General features: G+C 39.0%; 1 protein-coding gene across 1 annotated transcript in view; it reads right to left on the minus strand.

The window, feature by feature from the left end:
* klhdc8a (kelch domain containing 8A) overlaps positions 1–13,373 on the minus strand; it is a 33,569-nt gene extending 20,196 nt beyond the window's left edge. Inside the window, exon 1 of the mRNA XM_042090314.1 lies at positions 13,174–13,373. The gene's annotated coding sequence lies outside the window, so the exon portion shown is untranslated. The remainder of the gene's footprint in view (positions 1–13,173) is intronic.
* Positions 13,374–17,913: the final 4,540 nt, after the last annotated feature.

Genomic DNA, 17,913 nt, shown 5'->3' on the forward strand with positions numbered 1-17,913 from the left:
CGTGGTGTATACTACGAATCTCGATTAGTCGGTTAGCGAGGTATGTTGCGCTCAAAGCCAGGGTATGCTGTGACACGAAAGTGGATCTGTTTTAGTGTCGCTGTATCACCATGGTATCTTATGCTGTCAACCAAACCTGGTCGGGAGGAGGTTATGTGCTAAGTTATAGCTCAAATCGTGTAATCTACCGCCCCACTGACCAATCAATTGTCTTAGAAACGAAGTTATCTCACGTGTAGGATTCTGTCATATATCGTACAGGTGGAGCTCCACCTCTACTAACATTTTGGATCTCGGATGCACTTTAATAGTGCTGTGCGTGCAGATATCCCACTATGGACGTGCATACCATACAACAACTGATGACAGTTGATTTATTTGATGTTATAGGTTAGACACAAAAAATTACCGCAGTGTAGATTAAGCTATCGCTCATAAATGCGGAAGTAATTGTTTTTAAATAGAGGCGGTCTTGTAATTGTTTTTAAAACGTGCGTCTCCACGTTTCACGATTGGCCAACGTCATCCCAACACCGAGAACGCGCACAGATCTGAGCTGGAAGCCTAGTTTGACAAATATATCACATAACTGCTATCGTAGTATCACTTAACATATACCCCTGAGTCAAGGCTTTGTCAAGCCTCGATATGTAGACATAACCTAGATATGTCTAACGTGCTTCGTAGTATACCCCACCGGTGACAACCAATTAACTAAGCCCCCAAATACCCTATCCCACCCATAGTGTTATTTATTTACAAATGCACATACTGTAATTACAATTATACATAACCATATTCTACTGCTCTTCATGCTCTTATAATGTTACTGTTTCTGCGCTACAATGGTACTGTTACCACACTGCACATATCTGTCTATATGGTTCATACTGAATATCCATATTTATTCTGTTTTTCTCATATGTTCTGTTAATACACTGCCCATATTTATATCTAATGTATATTACTCTAAACCACCTGCTGTAAACCAACTGCATATTACTGTCTACACAACACTATACAGTATTTCTTGTCCTGCCTATGCACCATCTGTCTATACTTTGTATATCACATTGCACTTTTGCTTTGTACAGGGTTCCCACGGGTAATAGAAGTCTATTCCAGACATGGAAAGTCAGGGAATTTTTATCATTTTGGGGGCAAAGTCATGGAATATCAGGGAATTTTGTCGTAGTAGTTTATGATGTACTAGCCAAAATGCATAACATATTTCCACATAGTATTGGTGTATATCTGGTTATTAGCTTTACAGCTTGCTTGAGTAGCCCAACTGTGTTAATTCAATGCCTATTTATTCATCTCCCGCTCTAAAAAAGTAAAAGACTCTTGATGCGGGTGCTCTGAAATCATTGGTCGGTATATTGTAAGTCATGGAAATTCAGGTGTTTTGTCAGGGAAAAGTCATAGAATTTTACATTTGACTTAGAGTGGGAACCCTGTTTGTACTTTTACTCTGCACAATGACAATAAAAGTGAATCTGATCAAATGTAAATTATTATTTAGTGCCTGTAGTGCTGCTTTGTATTAGCATATACCTTTGCTGTTTGTTTTATGTGTATTGGACAACCCCCTGTTTAAAGCAATCACAAACTTACATATTTTGATTGATCTTGATACACAGATGTGTGTTGTGCTGAAATAAACCCAATTTCACTTATCTTAGGTGCTGTGGGACTTTTGATGCACACGAAATCTTAAGAAATGGCCGTTCAGAGAGCATTGTTTTGACAGATGTTGACCAACAAAAGTTATTAAATCATAAACAAACCATTAAAACATCCATATTTTGATTGAATATGATACACAGAGATGTGCTGTGCTGAAATAAACCCAATTTCACTTATCTTAGGTGCTGTGGTACTTTTGATGCACAAGAAATCTTAAGAAATGGCCGTTCAGAGAGCATTGTTTTGACAGATGTTGATCAACAAAAGTTCTTAAATCATACACAAACCATTAAAACATCCATATTTTGATTGAATATGATACACAGAGGTGTGTTGTGCTGAAATAAACCCAATTTCACTTATCTTAGGTGCGGCGGGAATTTTGATGCACAAGAAATCTTCAGAAATGGCCGTTCAGAGAGCATTTTTTGACAGATGTTGACCAACAAAAGTTCTTAAATCATACACAAACCATTAAAACATCCATATTTTGATTGAATATGATACACAGAGGTGTGCTGTGCTGAAATAAACCCAATTTCACTAATCTAAGGTGCTGTGGGAATTTTGATGCACAAGAAATCTTCAGAAATGGCCGTTCAGAGAGCATTTTTTGACAGATGTTGACCAACAAAAGTTATTAAATCATAAACAAACCATTAAAACATCCATATTTTGATTGAATATGATACACAGAGATGTGCTGTGCTGAAATAAACCCAATTTCACTGATCTTACCTGCCATGGCAAGTTTGATGCACCGGACATACTCAGAAACTACAATTGAGACACCCATATGGCCAGACCGGCCTAGGTAAGTGTCACACCCATTATTTCATGAAATGTCAACATGTGGCACATATTTTGATACAGGGAATGATAACAAACGTGTTTGTCAAATTTGAGACCTCTAGCTGCTTGTATGTTGTCAGGGGGCGGAGCCAAAGATTGGAAAATGTAGATTTCTAGGGGGCGCTATAGAGTCTATGAATGTGTGAGGTGTGATTTTACGTATCTCATATATTTTATGTCATAGGTAGATGTCACATGCCAAATTTAGTCTGTTTATGAGGTATGCAAGTTAGAAATGCTAACCCTAGGTTTAGATGGCCATAATTTGCATAGGTCAGACAGGCCTTGATAGGATTACACCAGTTAATTCAAGATAGTACCAACATGTGGCACATATTTTGATACAGGGAATGATAACAAACTTCTTTGTCAAATTTGAGACCTCTAGCTGCTTGTATGTTGTCAGGAGGCAGAGCCAAAGATTGGAAAATGTAGATTTCTAGGGGGCGCTATAGAGTCTATGAATGTGTGAGATGTGATTTTACGTATCTCATATATTTTATGTCATAGGTAGATGTCACATGCTAAATTTAGTCTGTTTATGAGGTATGCAAGTTAGAAATGCTAACCCTAGGTTTAGATGGCCATAATTTGCATAGGTCAGACAGGCCTTGATAGGATTACACTAGTTAATTCAAGATAGTACCAACATGTGGCACATATTTTGATACACGGGATGATAACAAACTAGTTTGTCAAATTTGGGACATCTAATGACTTGTGTGTTGCCAGGAGGCGGAGCCAAATATAGGAAATATTGGATTTCTAGGGGGTGCTATAGAGTCTGTGAATATGTGAGATGCGATTTAACTACACACTCAAATATAACTGCTTGTGTGTTGCCAGGAGGCGGAGCCAAAGATTGAAAAAAAAAAAAAGGATTTGTAGGGGGTGCTACAGAGTCTGTGAATATGTGAGGGTTGAGTCCATTTCACTATATTTTGTGTCATCCAAGGATGTTACATGTCAAATTTAATCAGTCATATTCTTGTTAGAAATGTGAAACCAATGTGTACATGTCCATGAATTGCAAAGGTCAGACAGGTCAGATAAGCTTACACCAGTAATTTTCAACTAATAACATGTGGCACAAATTGATATAAAGGGCATAGAAATTGGCAACTGGTTTGCCGTATTTGAGACCTGTAGCTGAGTTTGTATTGCTGTAGCTTCCTGGATGTGTGAGGTCATTTCACTTTGAGGTTTCTGAATGTGTGAAGTAATTTCACTCCGATCCCATATTTACTAACCCTAGGTTATTAGGTCATAGGTCAGACAGGCCTTTGTAGGGTCACACCAATTACTTCACAACATTAGCACATATAATGCATGTGATGAAAACAGACTTATCTGAGGTTAATTTAAGCCTTGACCTTGCTGATGAAAACCAGAGTGCAGTCAATCAGTGGTCCAAACATATAGAACCAGTACAAGTGAAAGACAATTGAAGTAATTATTTACAGTCCTTTACTATCAAATATGCTTTAATGTACATTGATACATGAAGGGGATATTGAAGTACTCAAGTCCCAAAGAAGGATGACAATACAATAGTATTATAGTCAATTAACATAACTCAATAAAGAATATGGTTACAATTTCAAGCATGATTTAAAGAAATTGACTTTCAAAAACTAAAAAATGTGCGTTTTTTAAGTGATTATGGATTTTTATAGTCTAAGAGCAAAAATAGCAGTATTGCTTAAGCCTATATGATGCACCAAAGTAAGTAGGAATGTTGGACATGTCTTAATTCATATTAATTGACATCTACAGACTATAGGCTTTAAGAAAATATATGGTTTAGATGGTCAATTCAGCTGTCCCTTAATAGTGTAGGCCAAAATGTATTAGCTGAACAAAATTCTTCTAAGTTACCCTAGCAACAACCTAGCAACCAACATAAGAACCATAGCAACAACCTAGCAACCATATTAATTACCCTACCAACAACCTCACAACTACCACCACAATGTCAACCGAGCAACCACCATTGCAACCAACATGATTAACCTTGCAACCAGCATAGCAACCACTTTATTTGGAATAGCAACCACCATATCTACCCTAGCAACACCCTAGCAACCTTCTTGGTTACCCTATCAACAACCTAGCAACCACCTGTACAATGCCAACCTAGCAACCACTTTGATAGTCAACCAACATGACTAGCCTCGCAACCATCTCAATTACCCTAGCAACCAGCATAGCAACCACTTAATTTAGTATAGCCACCACCATATCTACTCTAGCAACACCCTAGCAACCTTCTCAGTTACTCTATCACCAACCTAGCAACCAACATGATTACCCTATAAACCTGCATAGCAACCACTATATATCCTGTAGCAACACCATAGCAACCTTCTCAGTTACCCTAGCAATAGCTTAGCAACCACTACCATAGAAACCCCTATGTTTAACAAAATACATGTAGAAAGCCTCCAGGGTTTCCTGCAGAAAATTGGTTAGTCAAAGTGGTATGGTGGGGTGGGGTGTGGTGTTCTTGTTTGTACGATACAATAAAGACTCCACCATACAAACTATACCACACTATACAATTTTTTACAAATAAGAACAGTGAATTAATGTGTGCAACTTTAACAAACATTATACAAACTATACAACAATGAAGTGGAAAAGAATGCAAAAGAAAGAAAAACAACATTTTCAAAATGTGCAAACGTAATCACAGTCACTGCTTATGGCAGAGCTGACAGCATCGCTACAGCCATCCTCCTTGGTTTAAAAAAACACAATTCAAGGGCCCTTTGATAATTGCACTCTTTAACAAGTGCGGACCATTTATGCTTTCATGCAGGCTATCAGACTGTTGCCCTGCAGCCTGTTCTGCAAGTCTATCTTGATCTATACATGGAGAGTAAATGAAGTTTAGATTATTTTAGACTTTTGTGTAAGATGTGTAAGATTTACACAAACGATGATAAATAACGCGATGACACCACCCGCTGCAGACCATAGGATGTGAGAATGCGCTCCACAACACAGCTGTAAATGGAAGCAAGGACTGAGGTGTCAAGGCCAGCATGCTTCAGCCCCTTCAGGAAGTGGACAAACAAGGCCTTGTTTACATGCTCGCTGTCTTGTTGTTTGTAGAAGGACACTGCTTTAACAGCTCCTTTGTGTAGGTGTCCTGTTGGAGTCATATAATGAAATGGAATGCATACATCAGGATATCAGGAGTGAGGATCTGTGAAAACATAAGTAGAAGAGAGAAATTTAAGATATGTTTAGAACATTTTGAGCTCCAACACAAAGGCAAAGCAGTTTCAGCCATGCAAACCATATATTTTCTTAAAGCCTGTCACTTGTACATGTGAGTTAACATACACTAGCACATGGCCCACCTTCCTGCAAACTTTGGAGGATATAAATGTATACATGGCACTATTTTGTATATTGTCAAAGTCAGTAGAAAGGTGGGACATGTCCTAATGTATATTAATTGACATCTAGAGGCTATAGGCTTTCAGAAAATATATGGTTTAGGTCAGTGTTTTTCAACCACTGTGCCGGGGCACACTAGTGTGACTGAGGTGTCAAGGCCAGCATGCTTCAGCCTCTTCAGGAAGTAGACAAATGAGTAGCCAAACAAGGACAAACAAGGCCTTGCTTACATGCTGGCTGTCTTGTAGTTTGGCACCACTCTCCTTTCTGTGAGTGTTCTGTTGGAGTCATATAATGAAGTGCAACCCATACATCAGGATATCAGGAGCAAGGATCTGTGAAAACATAAGTAGAGGGGAGAAAAAAAAGACATAAAGATATGTCGAGAAAACATTGCAGGACCATCCCTAAACAACACATCAGGACACCTTTCTTTCCTTTTTCATTTGATCACTACTGCAATTCATAGACATATGTTGTATACAGGTGAGACAAGGGTAAAACCGATGTGGGTATTTATGCTATTATAGAATAGGCTACTAAAATATAACTCCACAACTTCAAGTGTCAACACTGTAGTTTTGGAGGAGTATTTGTAGATCTTATGCAGGAAAATCAGTATAGGCTACTTTGAACATTAAAAGCTGCATGCACTACGTAGTACACACATGCATACAATGCATTATTTTGGAGATAGAAATGTTGTACTGCTTTGTTTTTCAGAAAAACGGTAGTAGCCTATAACAGAATTTTTTGTCACATGAATTACCCAGACCCAAAGAAACAAATAGCTTATTACGTGAAACTGACCTGCTTATAATTTAATGTCAAACAACATCTCAACTAATTGAAAATCAGGATTGTATCACCATCACACTCATTCCGATAATTTAACCATAACGTGTCGTGAACAACGATTTATTTGGCTAATTATCATGTATTTGTCCACATCTTTTACCATTATAAGACATTGAATTGAACTAATATATTGCTAATTTCAATTACCCAGACCCAAAGAAACAAATAGCTTATTACATGAAACTGACCTCATTATAATTTAATGTCAAACACCATGTCAACTAATTGAAAAGCAGGATTGTATCACCATCGCATTCATTTAGATAATTTAACCATAACGTGTCGTGAACAATGATTTATTTAATTGTCAATCATGATTTAACAGTGATGTGTCACATGACAGCAACCAGCCTATCACACTGGGGCTCTTATACGGGGCTCTTCGGTGTTTTTAAAGCGTTTACATAACTCATAAAATCTGCAGATGACACAGCAATAGTGGGATTAATACAGAATAGCGAGGAGACCAACTACAGGGCCTGGGTGGATCAATTTGCGAAATGGTGTAGGTCCAGCTGTCTTCTTCTAAATATACAGAAAACAAAGCAAATAATAATAGACTACAGTACAGAACTGGGAGCCAGTCCCCCCAGTGTATGGTTAAAAATGGTGAGGATGTTGTGATTGTAGTCGAGTACAAGTACTTAGGCACAATCAGAGGCGCACCTTGTCAACAGGCAAGGCAGGCAACTGTTTGGAGCCCCAAGCCACTAAGGGGCCCCCGACCTGGTCTCAGCGCGTTTGCCGGTGGGTCGAGCGAGAATTTCGTCCATAGAGATTGAATGATATATTTATTTTGCGTGCTCCTGTCCTGTTGTACAAACAGTAGGCTACATCTGTACATATGTAGGCCCTATGCTATGGCCTTATAAACAGCGGATCTGAGTTCAAAAGAGTTAAAAGAATCCGCACATATTTAGGCTACTGTGGTAGCCTAAACGTCAATCGAGGATGCAGTGATGACGGATCAACATCGGAGTTTGGCATTTAGCCTACTCAATGAAGTTAGGCTAATGTTAATTGACAGAAAGATTGAACATGGTTTGCTACATCTATACGCCAGTAAACTTCAGCTAGCTAGTTACAGTAACAGTTACAACTAGTTAAGCAAGGAGACGGTTAACGTTATGTTTGTAATAGGGCTGTCAGCCATAACATGTTAATCACGATGCAGTAAGGACCAAGCATACACGTTAATTTTTTAGAACCCGATTGACGCAAAGTGCTCCAAAAACACAACATTTCTTCTTTGTTACATTGCTCCGGAACTGTTCATCGCAGCGAGATGAAACCTTTAAGAGCAGAAGTGGGGCTTTCCAACGAGACTACACACTTGCCTGTACGATCAAGTATGGGTATGGGGGAAAAAATCATGAAATTAAATCAGATTGCATCATATTTACAGTCTACAGTTCTTTGCGTTTACCTGCGCACCCATTACTCTCGTTTGAATTACTTGCGGACCCGTGATCGCATAGATATGGCAAGCATCTCAGATGAAAGAAGAGACACAGGGCTATCCATTGGTACCATGTATATCCTTCTGGGTTATACAACAGACGAAGTGATAGCAAAATAATAACTTCATATTGCTGGACTTACCCCACGTTTTTGTCTGTTTTTATGACAAAGCATGTTTATGATGCAACTTTATCGTGTGTTTCTCTATGGCAAAGCATGTTCATAATCCGGTTTTCAGATCCTAGCAAATTCCTGCGTGGCATCCAATTCAAGGCTCACATTGCATCCCAATTTGTTCAACAAAGAAACCCCGTTTTTGCCTCTACTTTGTTCATGGCAATGCAGTTAAAAAAGTTGTTGTAGAGAACCATTATGAGTGCATACAACATAGGCACACAGGCTAACGCGCAAACTCGGGTCAAGTCAGGTCAGATCAGTTCGTGTCACAGATATAGAGCGCAGAGAGGTCATTTTTCATCACTAAATTAAAAAAAATGCCATTTATTTCTGTAAGGCGCACACCACATATGTCTGTAAATTGCTCAGCCCCAGAGAATCCCTCCACCACGGCAATGATTTTGCCAGATTCAGGACAGTCTGATCTACACACGCATACTGTAAGGCAAGTCGAGCTGCCAGCTTGCAGTACATGTCAAAATATAAGAATTTTTATAATACGCTTTTGTATTTTTATTATTTAACATAATAACCTAATGGTGATATAACATAATGGTGATAACACTTGTCGGTAGGGCCCTCTTGGAATTTTTGCTTGGGGCCCCCACAGACTCTAGAATCGCCTCTGGGCACAATAATAGATAATAAGTTGAATTGGGACAGTAATACCAACACCATCTATAAAAAGGGGCTGCAGAGGCTGCATTTTATGTGCAAACTAAGACAATTTAGAGTGGATAGAGATATATTACTTTTCTATCATTCATTTGTGGAGAGCATGCTACTTTTTTGTTGTGTTACCTGGTATTTCTCTTTGTCAGTGACCAAAAAAAACCCAAACTGAGCAAGATAGTTAACATGGCCAGCAAGATTGAGGGGCAAAAACCAGACAGTATTGCTACGACCTGTGAAAGAAGGGTGTTGAAGAAAGGTCATGCAAATAATAGAGATATGTCACATCCCATACACCAGGCATATGAGGTGTTGCCATCAGGGAGGTTCAGGCTACCTTCTTTCCAAACAAATTGAGCCAGTAGGTAATTCATTCCAACTAGCATTACATTGATGAACAAGACGTTACCTGCAGGACCATGCACTTTCTTTCCAGCTGGACTATCACAGTATGCACAACTGCACTTTATCATTCTATAAATGTGTAGTGGGGTCTGTGCCTTCTGCCCTGATGTTGTGTATGTGTGGGAGTGTGGTAGGGTGGGGGCGGTTGGGGTGAGGGAAATTCTGGTCTATATTCCGTCTTGTATTCAGTCTTGTCTAACTGTCTACTGTATGGCGCAGAACAATTTTCCGAAAGGACAAATAATAAATCTATCTATCTATCTATCTATCTATCTATCTATCTATTATTTTAGAAGATTTTGGTTTGATTTTGGTTTGAACACCTTTCTACGAAAATCAATCTTGGGATAAAGTAATTATACACTACTCACCCTGGGGCTCATATAGGGTTTTCCCTCTATACCCTGCAAGTGGCAATAAAGACAATTTAGACCACCATGGCGTAAAGTATGCATGCTTAAAATGCAACAAGTACAAAAAATCATATACAGACACAAACACAATCATACACAATCATATTTTTATGTCTGTTGGACAATTCAATCATCCACACTCATCCCTCTCCTCCCAAGGGACATATGCATATCTTTACATTCAACGTAGTTTTCAACAACAACAATAACAAACAGCAATAAAGCTTTTCTACATATGGGTGTAGAATTTTTGATAACATATGGCTCCTTTTATCCTAAAGAATGTCAAATACATACCGACTGGCTCATCAAAACAGGAAAGGCTATCCAGACCAAGTCCATGTAGATCCTTCACAGTTGAAAATGAAGAGGCCTTATCTGAAAAAGATCAATAGAAACCTTACTCTAAATCCCCATCCAAGAACAATTACTATGTGTTCTCCTTTTCTTCAGTAGCAAATACACTGCCCGTGAATTAGAAATATATTGGTGTCCCAATATAATGTTTACTCATAACAGCTGGCAATAGTGATTGCATGCAGATAAGTATCCGTGCAGCAAGATTGTGTCAGCTTAATGTTACAGTTTGTGTTAGGAAACAGTAGGTGAGTGGCGTGGGTCAGCATAGGAGACGGTAGACGAGTGGTGCTGGACAGTAGGCAAGAGGCAAAAGATAGTAGGCAAGTGGCACAGGACAGTAAAGGAGACAGTAGGAGAGTGGCATGGAATAATAGGAAACAGACACGTCACCAATAACAGTGCGAGTGGCCTACTGTAATTACTGCTATTATTATCATTATTATGTATTATTATCAATTTGTTTTGTTATAGGCTAGACACACATTCCATATTCACTGTATAGGCTATTTCTGTCACTGTACACATGTCATCTGGAAAACTTGCCTATTTATCTAACTGTTGTACATAATTAATCTTGATCGTCTACATAACTGCTTCTTTGCACTTCTGGTTGGATGTCAACTGCATTTCATTGGCTCTGTACCTGTAGCCTACTCTTTTAAATTACAATAAAGTTGAATCTAATCTAAATCTAGCCTAATCTAATCTCTAATATTATGGGCTACACACATTGCAATTCTCTATTGAATTAAACCCTTCTCTTAATCAGGTTAAAGAAATACAAAATTATATTATAATATAAGTGAATATCTAACATCTGAGAACTGCTGTATCAGAATACAATTGTTTTATAGCTGATATGTGGCCTAAAACAATGCGCGTTTTCGCAACGAAATCTATTCACGTTCATCATGATTATCGATTATACATGCCTGGCTGATAGGCTACCTCCCAGCTGTTAGCTTTAGCCCACCCTAACAATATTAGGCTACAATGTTAATTTACACAGACAACAGCTGCTTTACAGATTAACGTAACATTACATCATGCACGTTTGCTAAATTATAAGTTGTGCAAGCCTACTCTGAATTCACAGTATTGCCCATGCATAGGCTACTATTTCATGTTAAATCAACTTTAAAATGTATTGCTCAATTGCTAGGAAAATGATCATGCTAGCGGCAGTAGCAAGGCTCACCTCATTTCCCATTTGGATTCTTCTTTTTTCTCCGTCCCTGCTCGGTTCTTGTTTCTGGATTCTGGGGTTCAGCCTTCTAAAACTGCTAGCTAGAAGGTGGCTCCTTCTAACCCACAACTCAAAGCAGGCTTAAGAGTATGAAACTGCACGTCAAAAGCATCAAATAACATTCTGGCCATTTTGGGTCGGGCTTTTTTGACAGATGACGTGGTTCTGTTGGCTCATTGAATGCGAAATACAACGTGATAGTAACACGATAATTACGTCCTGCTCAACACGTTTTTTAACAAGGAAACGTGTTACACAACACGTCCCAATAGATTAATTAACGTGACAGTGACACGTTCAGACGTGAGACTGGGTTGGTCTCTCATAGCTCAGTCTAGAGCTTTCTACTGCTACATTAGCTGGTGCCATGCAATAACAGGGGCACCTTTACTGATCTGCTATTTTGTTTTTCTCAAACAACAACAACAACAATAACAACAACAAAAGGATTACATAGAGAACCCAGTGAGTATCTTACTGGATGTGAGCCTATGACTTTGCTAAAAGTTGAGAGTGCTTTCTTCTCCTATCAATACAGAAATGATCTATTGCAATAGTAATGTGTTTCAAGACATGATCTTGCCCTATAACACTGTACTGCTTAGGGAAAGATAAGGCACAGATTTGGTGTGGTAGTGATTCAAGTATTCAAGGGATAAAGGAGTTCAAAGATTGAGTCAGGGAACTCTGATGAACAGAAAATGCACGTGTCACCAACATTTATCTTTCATAGAGCGACTGCTTAGATGGTTTGTTCATGATCTCAAAAGGGGTCTTAAAATTCACACTCAGCATTTGTATCGTCATGCTCAGAGCGATGGAGAATGAACAGGAAGTCTCAAGAGCTGGAAGAGTGATTAGACCATATCACTCTGTCTCGATCACCCAACATTCACATGCCCTTCTTGAAGTTTTCAAGAACTTCAGTTCCGCATGGAACATTCCAAATAATAAAACAGTCCTGCACTGACATCTCTGGGGTTTAGTCTTAATAGTTGTCTGCCAAGGTGCCAGTTTCCCATTCACACATCATGTATTACTGGTTACATGGGTGACAAGTTTATGTCATAACAGAAGGAAGCCAAATGCAAGGTATTGGCAGAATTTATATTCATACTGATGGAATTACAGATGTAAGCTTATAGAAATAACTGTGAGGCAATGTAAGGCCATTTAGCTAAAGCATCAATTAACTGTGTAGTAGATTGCAATCAAGATCAGGAGCACTATATTATTCCTCTGACGGCAACTCAAAATTATAACTATTTTTTTGTTTTTGTTTGGTGATCGCTTTCACGCTATTTCACCGAGATTATAATAGGCTATGGGCTCAGTGCACTAGTTCGCAACAAACTTCATATCGCTTTGGTTTTCACTCAAACAAATATTAATTAGGCCTACTTCTGATGAACTATGATCAGTAGGCTTGTAAATGTTATATTCTTTACCAACTTACAATACTGATACAATTGACATACTGACCGTGTTTGGAGAACAATACAGATAGGGATGCATGCTGTCTTAAACCGGGTTAAGGAAATGATGCACCCGTGAGTTCGTCTCATAAAAAGCGAAGTGCGAGGTGGATGTCGACTGAGCGCAATGATATTTTAATTGAACAGTATCACTTACTTCTTTACTGAACGCAGCGCTGTCAGCTTTGAGTCTCCGTGGGCACTTCTCGTGATTATGGATGAAAGCGGAAGAAAATCCAACAGCACGCGACACTCCCTTTCTTTTACACGCTCTCCGCGCGAGGAAAATGAACCGTCTCAGCATCGGAATGCGACGCATGCAGGGACCGCCACCACTTCAACCGAAGCTCAGCCGAACAGCTGATGGACTCTGTCTCGTTGTCTCTCTAATATGGGTCACGCATTAAATATTGATGTCACCCCTTCTCAAACCAGAGTTAATCCTGATATGAATATCGCAATGGGGAGTCTGTCGCTTTCTGTCACTTTGTAATAACAGAATTAAGCCCACCTGAGTAAAAAGAAAGGCTTGGCGCATAGTTCCTTTCTTTCGCTCAGTTACACTTGAGGCTGGAAATAGATGAGAAGATTCTCAAAGATGCTGACCCAGTTTACGATTCTGTTTATTAAACAGCTCCCAAAGGAATGAATGAATGCATCCCCCCATTTATTGTGGACTGTTGAAGTTTTCCCATTTTATACAAAAAACAAGACATCGACATTTGTGCCATACATTAGTTGCTGGCCTTCAGCCTAACTGGGACAGCCCCCATATGCAGTCCATTAATCACACCCAAGATGTAGTAACCACAGAGGGCAGAAGCAGTGTGACAGCTGGTCTCAGAGGTCCCGTTTATAATACTGTATGGGGCAAAACCTGCACCACACACATATAGGCTGAAACAAAATAATTACACAATAAAAAAGTCAAAAAGTTGTAGGGAAAGCTTTTTTTTCACTCCCACATTTTGAACCCATAAGAAACATCCTTATTGTTCTTCCTGAAGAATAAAAAGGGATTATGGAAGACTTGTAGTGGAAGCACTCACTCTACTTAGTATTGTGCAAATAACTTCTTACAATAAAGCTTTTTCTACTTTTGTTTGATCACTGAGGAAATGAGTCAACTAAATACTATATATTTTTTTTACATTGAGATGCTGCTGTACTGGTTATTGACTGTCTATGTGCACTGGTTATTGATTGTGCAGTTTGTACCATGTCTTGTCTTTTTTCTCTGCTATATTGATCTGTCTTCTTTCCCTCTTTGGGCCCACCCCTCAGGGGAAGAGAATGTTTCAGCCCTACAGCCTTATTTTTGAACATGTTCATCTCTGCTCTAGTCTGTTAGCATACAGTGTTAAAATGAGCATTAAAAGACAATTTGACCTATTCACATCAAGTGACATTATTGTACCCATTGCCAAACATGTTATGTATGCTTTAAACACTAAATGTTTATGTTTATTATGCTATTAGCCTATATCATCATGGGATTGTTTTTTGTCACATGATCAATGTTTTATACTTTATTATTAAGGATTATTTCTTTTGGGTTTGAAGATCCAAAGCTGAGAAATCTATTTTCCTTCTTTGAGGTCCCCATCACTATTGGTCCACGTACAGGTACATATCCACGAGGAGTAGAGACACACTATGGTCTGGTAAATAACCTCCCTTTTACCCAACCCTCAAGGAACAGTTACAAGCTCCACATGGTCAGTTCAGGACTTCAATAATTTCTCCCTACTCACAGACATGTGAAGGAGTTTGCTGCACCCACAAACCCCTGCTGTGTTCTCTGTCGATGAAGCTAAATATAAAACATCACCAGCTTGGGTACCATGGGTACCTGTAGGAACTAATTGTTTTACACACAGCTCAAATATTCAAATATTCAAATCTCATACAGTAAATATTTTAAATGACACAGCTATCACAGACATACAATGTGGACCTGCAGCCTGAATTACAGTTTTGGGATTATGTTTAATTTCATGAGAAATGGTGAATTCAGTTTCAACTGCAGTATTGTGATGTTCAGTATATCCAATTAAAATAGTATGTTGCTGTTTGTGGAAAGATCTGCAATGAGTGAGACAGAAGGTGTGCAGGAAAACCTCTAAGTAGTGATTGTATCACCATACTTAACTGTCTTTCCATTCACAAAAATATGATGAGATAAGAAAGTGTGGTCAAAATTACTCTGAGACTGCAGCTTTATTCATGATACTGGGAGACTGTATCCCACAGTAAATGCTAAGTAACAATCCCACACATCTGTGGGTGAAGCCAGTTCTTATACCCTTAACATACACACACACAACCACAAGATACTTCCCCCAACATTGATCCATCCATCCAGTTAGTATAAACAGATATAAGGATGTTACAACACCCCTTAAAGCTGCAGTTGGCAAATCTGACAGATTGAGGGGACTTAGCCAAGATTTGGAATGTTTACAACCAGGGTAGGAATTTCTCGGTGGCCACGACAGCTATGGCCGGTGTTGCCCCTTGCTTTGGCCTTGATGCCCCTTTGAAAATCAGAGGTTTACAGGCCACGGTGGCCTTGGTGCCCCTTTCTTTCAATATTCTGCTTTGCGTCCGACTAATAGACTATTTAGTCTTTTACGCAGTGGAGCAAGTGACAGCGCACGGCAAGAAAGAAAGTGCGTCCAAATTCACCAAATACAAAATAAATGTTACAAATATCGCCTAGATATAGGTAAATATTAAAATCAGAGGACAGCTGACTAAGAGTTTGTGAAAGTAGCCTTAATGATCACAAAATGCTACAGTAAGCATGCATCTAGGCTATTTCAGTTTCTTAAAGCTGAGCTGTGCTTAAATTGTTCAATACATGATTTCATAACAGGCCAAATATAAAATAAATGTTAAACATAGCCTAGATATCTGTAAATATTAGATGATCAGATGATTTACAGTTCTATGTCATGTCATGTTTCATGTTTTTGTAATGGTTCATTCAGTGATGCAGGTCTACTGCTGTGAATAAATACAACGTTGATCATTTTTATAGCCTGCTACTGTATAGTTAACTTTGGCCTTTGTGCCCCCCACCAAATATGCCCAACTGAATGCCAAGAGGGCTTGCCCCTAAAATGGTAAAATTCCAAGCCTGTTTACAACTCTCATGCCCCTCCCCCACTACCACCGAGCACCATCTCATCAGAGCGCACCAGACTGTGATTGACAGTCAGATCTTACACAGCCCTGCTCTGATTGGACCAGAAGAACCGGGAGCTGTAGATTTTTGCAAAACAAATAACAGGCTCTATATGGAGGTAGAAGTGCAGTTTTTTTTTTTTTAAACCGGCTGATTTATGTTGTTCTGTTGGAGCACAGTGTTGGTTTCAGTGAATATGATCCAAAAAATCTTGTTAACTGCAGCTTTAACCTTCTAATGGCCTAGGTATATTTGTGTTCTTGGGATGAAGACAATCTGACAGCCTACAAACAGTCTTCTCACTCTCTGTAAATTTCCACAGAGGAAGACTTTAGGGACACAGAAGAATGAAGGGAACCAGTTTCTCATAGCATAGCTGTAACAAGTCATCCATGATGCAGGAAGTAGATGCAGGTTTCTTTTATTTTAAAGTCACACCAGTCAACCAGCCAACTTGCAGCAGTATTAAAGCCAAGAATAACAAAAATGACAACAAAACTACAGTCCAAACTGTTTAGAAAACAAAACACAGAACAGGGCTTCACACTGTGTAGCATTACGAATGCTGCTCAAAGAAGGAATTGAAACAAAGGAGTTTAAGTACCAAAACATGTGATGACTACAACCAATAGGGAGTCCCAGAGTTCAGGTGCTGCTCATTAGGGTGACAAGGAAAACACAAGGAAATCATTCAATCAATAAGTGGGTGATGAGGACCTAATTGGGGCTACAGCTGTTTGAGTAGGCCCAGGAGTCCTCACAATAGCACATATGCATGGTTAAACTAAACATTTCAGTAGATGAGAAACCTATATAAAATTGATACCACAAAAGTGTGTGGAACTCTTCTGGGCCCTGTATTCAGCATGCAGCTACACAAGTGTACAAATCAGTGCAAATCAAGCAGGATATGTGTGAAGGGACAAGCATCCCTCCAAGCTAATTATTATATTTTTGTTAGCACAGCACATTCAAGAGAAGACTGGGCATCTGATTCATGGAGGTATAAGGAAAAACTGCCAATTTGACAAAACTGCACAGCTGTTTTCAGTACACCAATTCTGTATGGGTGTACGGTCTTCTTGGCACATCTGTAAAAAGGTAAAGTACATTCCACACTTTCTCTGGTTTTATTTCAATGGGCTTTAGAAAACACATTTGTGATGCAGAGAACATCTTTTGCCTCAGGGAGAATTCTTAAGGGTGTACTCAACAACCCTTTTATCACTGATGCGAACAAAGACCCTGCAACGTCAGTGGATTCCTCAACAGCAAATAAGGATGGCTATGCAGGCAAGGTGCAAGAGAGCATGCCTTTAAGGCCCATTCACACCAAAAACGATAACGATAACTATAAATAAATATCGTTCTCGTTAATATGAATGACTACGTTCACACATAAACTATAACGATAACGACATGAAGAACGATATCGTCGGGGATCACTTTCAGAGCGATTTTCACAACGATAAAATGTTAATAGCCAATCAGAACCCATCGAATTTTAGCCCTCACATTTAATAACACAATGAGAGACTTTGTTTATCGTTGTTCAGTGTGAACGCTTTTATCGTTATGGTTATAGTTATAGTTATCGTTATCGTTCTTGGTGTGAATGGGCCTTAACACTGGTGGTGTTCCATTTCACTTTTGTTCACTAGACCGGTATACACACCAATTATAACATTCTCCAACTCCATAAAATGG

Source organism: Alosa sapidissima, chromosome 4 (assembly GCF_018492685.1).
Source record: "Alosa sapidissima isolate fAloSap1 chromosome 4, fAloSap1.pri, whole genome shotgun sequence".
Lineage (NCBI taxonomy): Eukaryota > Metazoa > Chordata > Actinopteri > Clupeiformes > Clupeidae > Alosa > Alosa sapidissima.